We start from the raw sequence: 8,740 nt of genomic DNA, 5'->3' as shown, positions 1-8,740 counted from the left end.
CAGAATTAATCCGACGTATTGTTGTACATGTGTCCCGACAGTATGTACAGTGCAGAAATTAAAATTGCGAGAATGTAAATTGCGATAAATTAAATGTTAATCAGTTAGCTGGGAACAGTTAGCTGGAATAGTTAGCGTGGAATCCTAACCAAATTTCAATTAATTAATCCGTTTGTTTCTAACAAATTTTATTTTGTCCAATGTTTTCTTCGTTATGCCACTTGTTGGATTCGGATAGGTAAAAATCCAAATATCAAATTTAAATGAAAATGGTTAATCTGGGGTGAACGGATACCTTTATCGGTGATTGTAAGTAGAATAGTAAATGATCGTTGAATCAAATTCGAAGAATGTACAGTGTAACTTATTAATGTGAATTCTAAATATTCCTCGGGTACTACCCACCTGTTAAAATATTCTCATCATTAACAGTTTGTACGAAAGAAGTTTTAATTACAATCTTTATGAAAATATACTTGCATATTTATTTTCTTCGGATGTAATTATGAATTTAATGAGTCAATAAGATATTAAACTTATTTGATTTATCGTTATTACTAGATTACATGATCTCTAAAACATTAGAGATTACATAATCGTCATGTCGAACGAAGATTAATGAGGTAGAACGATATGTAAAGCGAAGATAATCGATGTAGAACAATATGTAGAACGAAAATCGTACTCGAAGTTCAGATGGTGATATTGAGGCGTGTGATGTTGATATCCGAGGTACAGATTTTGATATTAAGGTTTATAACCTGGTTATGGTTTAGGGATGATAAGGGTACTGTCGACGTTGATGATGGTGGTACTGATTATGCTGCTGGTGCTCGTAACCTTCGCACCAGGTTCTCCAAGGTCGTCACACGAGCGCGTAGTTCGTTAACTTCTTCTAGTACTACGGGATGATTAATGGTTGAAGCGAGCGAATGAATAAGATTCGAAATATGGGATAGTATGTAATCGTGATGAAATACTCGGAAAAAAAGGGAGAGAAAATGGTTTCTCGAACAGGTTCGCCTGTAAGGGCTTCAGGTTGAAAAGAGCAATTTGGTGGATGGAAGAGATCTTCGATGTGAAATGATTTTTCGGATGTCGGGTGATATTCTAGCTATATAGAATATCTATGTATAATACCAAAGATTTCGTAAACTACAGAGGAATTTACGGCATATGTCAGGCAAGTCTACAGATGCGCTAGGATATGAATTTTTTCTATACACTATCGATGCACTAAATGCAGTAAGACATGTCTAGACTTATGAATGATAGACTTGAGAAGGAACTAGTGGGTGTCGACAATGAAGACTTCTATTCCCACTTGTTTATTATAAACCTCAAATCATTATGATCCAATACTTAAATAATCAAGTAGGTTAACTTTGTCTACCAATATTAAAAAAACATATAATGGTAGTTTCTTAGTTCTTATAACTCAATTCCTATTTATTCTATTGATGTGGGTCTCGTACAGCGAATGTGAAAAAAAAATTTGGCTGTGATCTGTCCAAACAAACCGAAAGAAGTAACAATGAACTATATTGATCATATGGTGGGTTCGGTTCTAATCATAAAACAGAAAGAAGAAAAAAAAAACGTGCAGTAAGTTTTCAAGGTAAGTTGTTTTGGTCTTTATTCAATGATTACAAGAGAGAAGGAACGAAGGAATGGTGTGTTGTGATGGTGGCTATGCGACGGTGAACAGCAGTAGTAGAGGCTGCTCTTGATCCCAACAGAAGTCAGGAACAGCAGTTAACAAATGGTTCTTATGGGATGTGGGTTCACGAAAGGAAAAAATAAAAATAAACAGGAAACCGTTGGGTCTTGTGGTTTGGTTAAGACAATAGAGTTGTGTTTGTGTGTATGTTGATGTATGGTTGATAGAACCAGTTACTGCAGCAGCAACAATTGATTTGGGTTGGGTCATTTTCAAGCATGAAGTGTTTAGTTGGTTTGGGGTTCGAAGGGATCAAGGAAACAATTGTAGGTGGTTCTCAAACAGTAGCAGCTAAACAATGATGATAAGATGATGATTGTTTAGGTGTCGTTGGTGGTTAGGTGATAGAGAAAAGATGGGTGGTTCATGGTGATTGTGAGGTTGAGACGATGATGGTTTCAAGTGGTGCAAGATGGACGAGGAGATTGTGGTGTTGAACGTCGGTGGTTTAATAAAGATATTCGATGTTGATTGATGAAGATAATGGTAGGTTGATTGATCAAGGAAGGTGGTTTAAAGTGGTGGGTGTCGTGATGATTTTGGTGTTGGTTTGGTTGCATTTCTCGACTGGAAATCGGTAGTAAGGGTGGTGATATGGTGTTTTGCAGAAAGAGAAATGCAAGATGATAGTTTTTATGTAAATGGTATTATATGCACGGGTATATATCATATATATATATATATATCCTATATGATAACTAAATGTGTTAGTATAATAACATTGGATTCTTTCCAAGTTTTTGTTTGTCAACCACTAATTACGAAAATCATGAAATAAATGAAAGATAGTGATCGTGATATGTAACAATATGTGTAATAGAGTGGCAATCAACAATAGTAAACTTGATAATATAGCAGCCATATATTTGGCTTTTATCTACCGACGGTTTTAACACAAAGTGCAATATCGTGCTCCGTTGTTAATTAGTGGTAGATGAAAGTCTTCCTAAAATTTCAAATTATAAATACCTATATAAATATATATATTATCTATTTACGAATAGTTGTTCGTGAATCATCGGGCATGGTTAAAGGGTATTTGGTTTCATGAATATAGGTTTCAAAGCTTTCGAGACTCAAAATTACAAATTTTGCTTATCGTGTCGGAAACATATAAAGTTTAAGGTTTAAATTTGATCAGAAATTTCCGGGTCGTTACAGGTGGTCAATTGTCTATATGAAACCTATTTCAATTAATAAAGTCTTAACAAGTTTGATTGCTTAACATGTTGGAAACACTTAATCATGTAAATAACAATTTCATTTAATATATATATAAACATGGAAAAGTTCGGGTCACTACAATACTTACACTCCAAATTCTCTCTCAAAATACTCCTAACATCATACTTGATCATCTCCAAGCATTTTCACCATCTTTTAGCTTCAATTACAAGCTTTAATCATCATATAAACAACCATTCAAGAACACTTCAAGAAATCTTGCTTGCTTACTTCCAATCTTGCAAATCCATTTCAAGTGATCATCCAATCTCAAGAAATCTTTCTTATTTACAGTAATAAATCTTTCTAATTCAAGGTAATACTCATATTTAAACTTTGATTCAATTTCTATAACTATAACAATCTTATTTCGAGTGAAAACCTTACTTGAACTTGTTTTCGTGTCATGATTCTGCTTCAAGAACTCTCAAGCCATCCAAGGATCCTTTGAAGCTAGATCCATATTTCTCTTTTCCAGTAGGTTTATCCACAAAACTTGAGGTAGTATTGATGTTCATAACATCATTCGATTCATACATATAAAGCTATCTTATTCGAAGGTTTAAACTTGTAATCACTAGAACATAGTTTAGTTAATTCTAAACTTGTTCGCAAACAGAAGTTAATACTTCTAACTTGACTTTTAAAATCAACTAAACACATGTTCTATATCTATATGATATGCGAACTTAATGATTTAAAACCTGAAAACACGAAAAACACCGTAAAACCGGACATACGCCGTCGTAGTAACACCGCGGGCTGTTTTGGGTTTGATAATTAAAAACTATGATAAACTTTGATTTAAAAGTTGTTCTTCTGGGAAAATGATTTTTCTTATGAACATGAAACTATATCCAAAAATCATAGTTAATCTCAAAGTGGAAGTATGTTTTTCAAAATGGTCATCAAGACGTCATTCTTTCGACTGAAATGACCACCTCTTACAAAAATGACTTGTAACTTATATTTCTTAATATAAACCTATACTTTTTCTGTTTAGATTCATAAAATAGAGTTCAATATGAAACCATAGCAATTTGATTCACTCAAAACGGATTTAAAACGAAGAAGTTATGGGTAAAACAAGATTGGATATTTTTTTGATTGTTGTAGCTACGGGAAATATTGTAACAAATCTATATTAATCATATCCTAGCTAACTCATATTGTATTATACATGTATTCTAATATATTACGTAATCTTGGGATACCATAGACACGTATGCAAATGTTTTGATCATATCGACCCATGTATATATATTATTTGGAACAACCATAGACACTCTATATGCAGTAATGTTGGGGTTGAGGTTGATTGATCACTTGAAATGGATTTGCAAGATTGGAACAACCATAAACCCATGTATATATATTATTTGGAACAACCATAGACCCATGTATATATATTATTTGGAACAACCATAGACCCATGTATATATATTATTTAGAACAACCATAGACACTCTATATTATTAGGGTTGAGGTTGATTCCAAAAATATATATACTTTGAGTTGTGATCTAGCCTGAGACGTGTATACACTGGGTTGTGGATTGATTCAAGATAATATATATCAATTTATTTCTGTACATCTAACTGTGAACAATTAGTTGTAGGTTACTAACGAGGACAGCTGATTTAATAAACTTAAAACAGTAAAACGTATTAAAAATGTTGTAAATATATTTTGAACATACTTTAATATATATGTACATATTTGTTATAGGTTCGTGAATCGACCAGTGGCCAAGTCTTACTTCCCGACGAAGTAAAAATCTATGAAAGTGAGTTATAGTCCCACTTTTAAAATCTAATAGTTTGGGATGAGAATACATGCAGCTTTATAAATGTTTTACAAAATAGACACAAGTACGCAAAACTTCATTCTATGGTTGGATTATTAAACCGAATATCGCCCTTCAAGTCTGGTAGCCTAAGAATTAGGGAAATGGCCCCTAATTGACGCTAATCCTAAAGATAGATCTATTGGGCTTAACAACCCCCATTCAGGTTATGGATGGTTTAGTACTTCGAGATTATTATACAGATGAGGTTTTGTTTTGGGGATATTCTATGCATTAAGTTAACGTCGGTTACCAGGTGTTCAACATATGAATGATTTTTATGCACTTGCGAGTATAATGATATTTATGAAAAATGAGAAATCTTGTGGTCTATTATTATGATTTGATAATATATAGGTTAAACCTATAACTCACCAACATTTTTGTTGACGTTTTAAGCATGTTTATTCTCAGGTGACTATTAAAAGTTTCCGCTGTTGCATACTAAAATAAGGACAAGATTTGGAGTCCATACTTGTATGATATTGTGTAAAAACTGCATTCAAGAAACTTACTTTGATGTAATATATTTTTATTGTAAACCATTATGTAATGGTCGTGTGTAAACGGTATATTTTAGATTATCATTATTTGATAATCTACGTAAAGCATTTTAAACCTTTATCGATAAAATAAAGGTTATGGTTGTTATAAAAATGAATGCAGTCTTTGAAAAACGTCTCATATAGAGGTCAAAACCTCGCGACGAAATCAATTAATATGGAACGTTTATAATCAATATGAACAGGACATTTCATGGACCGTTCGAGATAAGTGAAAGAGTTGGACCGGTAACTTATAGATTGGAGTTGCCACAAGCTCTCAGCGGTATACACAACAATTTTCATGTACCCAATCTAAAGAAGTGCCTAGCAGAGGAGAATTTGATTATTCCTTTAGAGGAACTACGTATCGACGACAAACTTCATTTCATTGAGGTACCTGTTGAAATTTTGGGCCGTGAGGTTAAACAATTGAAACAGAGCATAATTCCTATCGTTAAAGTTCGGTGGAACGCGAGAAGAGGACCAGAGTTCACGTGGGAGCTTGAAGACCAAATGAGACTGAAATACCTGCAACTGTTTCCCAAGTAAACTTCTTCAGAGGACGATCACTAAAATTTCGGAAAGAAATTTTTAATAACAGGTGGGTAATGTAACAACCCTGCTTTTTCCGTTACTTCGGTTAACCTTCCGTTAGTTTATTTAACGGCGATTATTTAACTTTTTGCGTTTACGTGTAATAAATGCGTACTTAATCTTTTCAGGGTTATAATAATTAATATGGGTTGATATTAATTCAAATAAATATTTCGAATGATGAAATACGATTAAAACGATACAATTTTGATAACTGCTTTTTGAACAACAAAACGCTCGGGTTTATTTTAATAATTAATTTTATTAATTATTAACTTCTTAAAAAATAACTAATTATTAGGTTTTTAATAAATTAACGTTTGGTTGCGTTTTAACGATCGGTTTAGCGTTCTGGGCCTTCGGTACGACTAAACGACACTTGAAATGGACCACGAGTATAAGGAATTGGACAACACAAGCCCGGGGATACCCCATGGGGCCCATTCGGCTGAAACCCCCTCCCCATCCCCTTTTATGTTTAATTTTGACAACTTGAGGGGCTTATGTGCTAATTGATTAAACTAGGGTTAGTATAAATACTTGATGTTAAACCTAAATTAAGAAAACCCTCACAAATCAACTGCACCAGTCGATCCCTCCCCCCCTCTCTACTGCCGTCGACCACCACACACATACACACACTCAAAAATTATTTTTTGATCAAACCTCAAAAACAAACGTTGCAATTCTCGATCTCCTCTACGCGTTGATATAATTCTTTTGTTGATCTAAGGTATATTTAGCTAAACCCTAATCCTAAAAATCTGATTTTTATTGGTGTTTCATAGTATTGTTGTCAATTGCTCAAGTCTATACGCGTACGTGTTAATTGTAATCGTTATATTGATTGTTTAATGCGCTAGGGTTTAAAAACGAATTTGTTTTTGCATGATCAGAAAAATTAAGTTTTTAAAATGTTAATTATTATGTTATATTCAGATTCCTTGCGAAAAACTATTGAGTTTAGGCTTTGGATTCGCTTGATTTCGTTTCCGAATGATCAAGATATGCTTAATTGAAATTAACGTTGTGTTTTCGTGATTGATCAGAAATCTGGAATTGATAGACAATGAATTGGCATGTGTGACTTATACCACTGGAAATATAATTTAAAAACACTCAATTTATACTAGGATATCATGTCGTTTGCTTATGTATAACCCGATATATGCTTGAATTAGTGTAAAAGTAGTTTTATACAGCACTTGCATGAAAATCACCTTGTATGATAAAATGTGTTAACTTCTGTGATTAAATCTTTACATATTTGAAATCTACACAAAAGTTACTTCATCTTTCATGTAGATATCATACGCTAATTGTATCTAAATCTTCGGATAATCGCGTGCGAGTGTGACTAACTAATCTAGAATAGAATCTGTAAATTGCTATTTGTTTTATACTCGGTGGATTGTGTTTATTGTTTGAGCATGTAAGCTTCTGGAATATGAATTTTAACATGATATGTGACTTATTTTTAGTTTATGTCAATCTCTGAAAACTTATGCATTGGGCACAATAGAGCCGTACTTTATGTGGATTCTGATTTGAGCTGAAAACTGAACATCCAACTTGCATGAATAAACTGTACAAATTGGCTAAACAAAAGTTGCTAGGTTTTTTATATGTGTTACTTTGACTTGTCCTTGAACTATGGCCACTAGTATTGTATCAATTGCATGTCCCTAACTCCGGTTATAGCCAAAACGAAATCAGTGCGCGGTCAGAAACTGACTGGGTAAACCCCAAATGTACCCCTTCTGATTCCTGACTTTTAATTATTGTATGAGTCCCTGGCCGGACTTTTTGGAATTGATTTTAAGTATATTTATGATCTGTAGTTTGGCATGTTTACGTGAATTTTTTACTATGAGATAATGTGCTAAGTATGTTACGTGTTCATGAACTTTGTGAACAACGATAAACTGAAATTGTGAAAATGATCATTCATGACCTGAAACGTATTGTTTGACTTAGGTCTGACATGTTGACCAACATTTGACAGGAACCTACTGATGTTGACTTTAGTTGACCACATTGACCAAGTTTGACTTCGGTTTAACTTTGTTTGACTTGCATGATATAGTTGACTTTTACTTGGAAACGCGTCGAGTCGAGCAATAAGATAACTTATACTATGAAACCAACCTTATTTAAGATACATATATTGACCAAGATGAATATGTATACTTAGGTTGCATTATTCAGCTGTAAACCGTACAAGTTTTATCTATCATCCAAGCTTATTCAAAGGTGAGTCTACAGTCCCACTTTTTACATGTTTTCAGGGATGAGAATAAACGTTGTTATACTTACTTTATTAAATGCTTTTGTATTGACACGAGTACTATATATGCATATTGAGTTTGTTCATAAAGCCTCTAACTTGAATACTTTTAATACCATCGGTGTAAGCACGATTTAGATGGACGGATCCGTTAGGTTGACAAGCTCACCCGCTATAAAAATTGTGGTGCATTTATTTTGAACATTAGATACACTCGAACAAGTGTATAACATTTTAGGAGGTAAAGGCGGGTATAGTGGCTTCTATACTCAGGTCATTGCTAGTATTCAGGTGCTCATATTATGCAAACGTTTTTACGACTTGGTGTTGTACTTGTAAAATCTCGTGGTCAAGGAAACTAAACTATTTTTCTGATAACTGTTTTTCAGATGCTATACAACGTTATGTAAAACTGTGGTTTACGAACAAAATGAGATAAAACTTGACATGGTATTGTTTACAGATATTCGAAACTTGACATAGTAGTATCAACAAACTTTTTGAACGAGAAACGGTGTTGTCTA

The sequence above is a fragment of the Rutidosis leptorrhynchoides genome, chromosome 4 (assembly GCF_046630445.1).
Source record: "Rutidosis leptorrhynchoides isolate AG116_Rl617_1_P2 chromosome 4, CSIRO_AGI_Rlap_v1, whole genome shotgun sequence".
Lineage (NCBI taxonomy): Eukaryota > Viridiplantae > Streptophyta > Magnoliopsida > Asterales > Asteraceae > Rutidosis > Rutidosis leptorrhynchoides.
The sequence above is the reverse complement of the archived record's forward strand: the minus strand, read 5'-3'. Positions refer to the sequence as shown.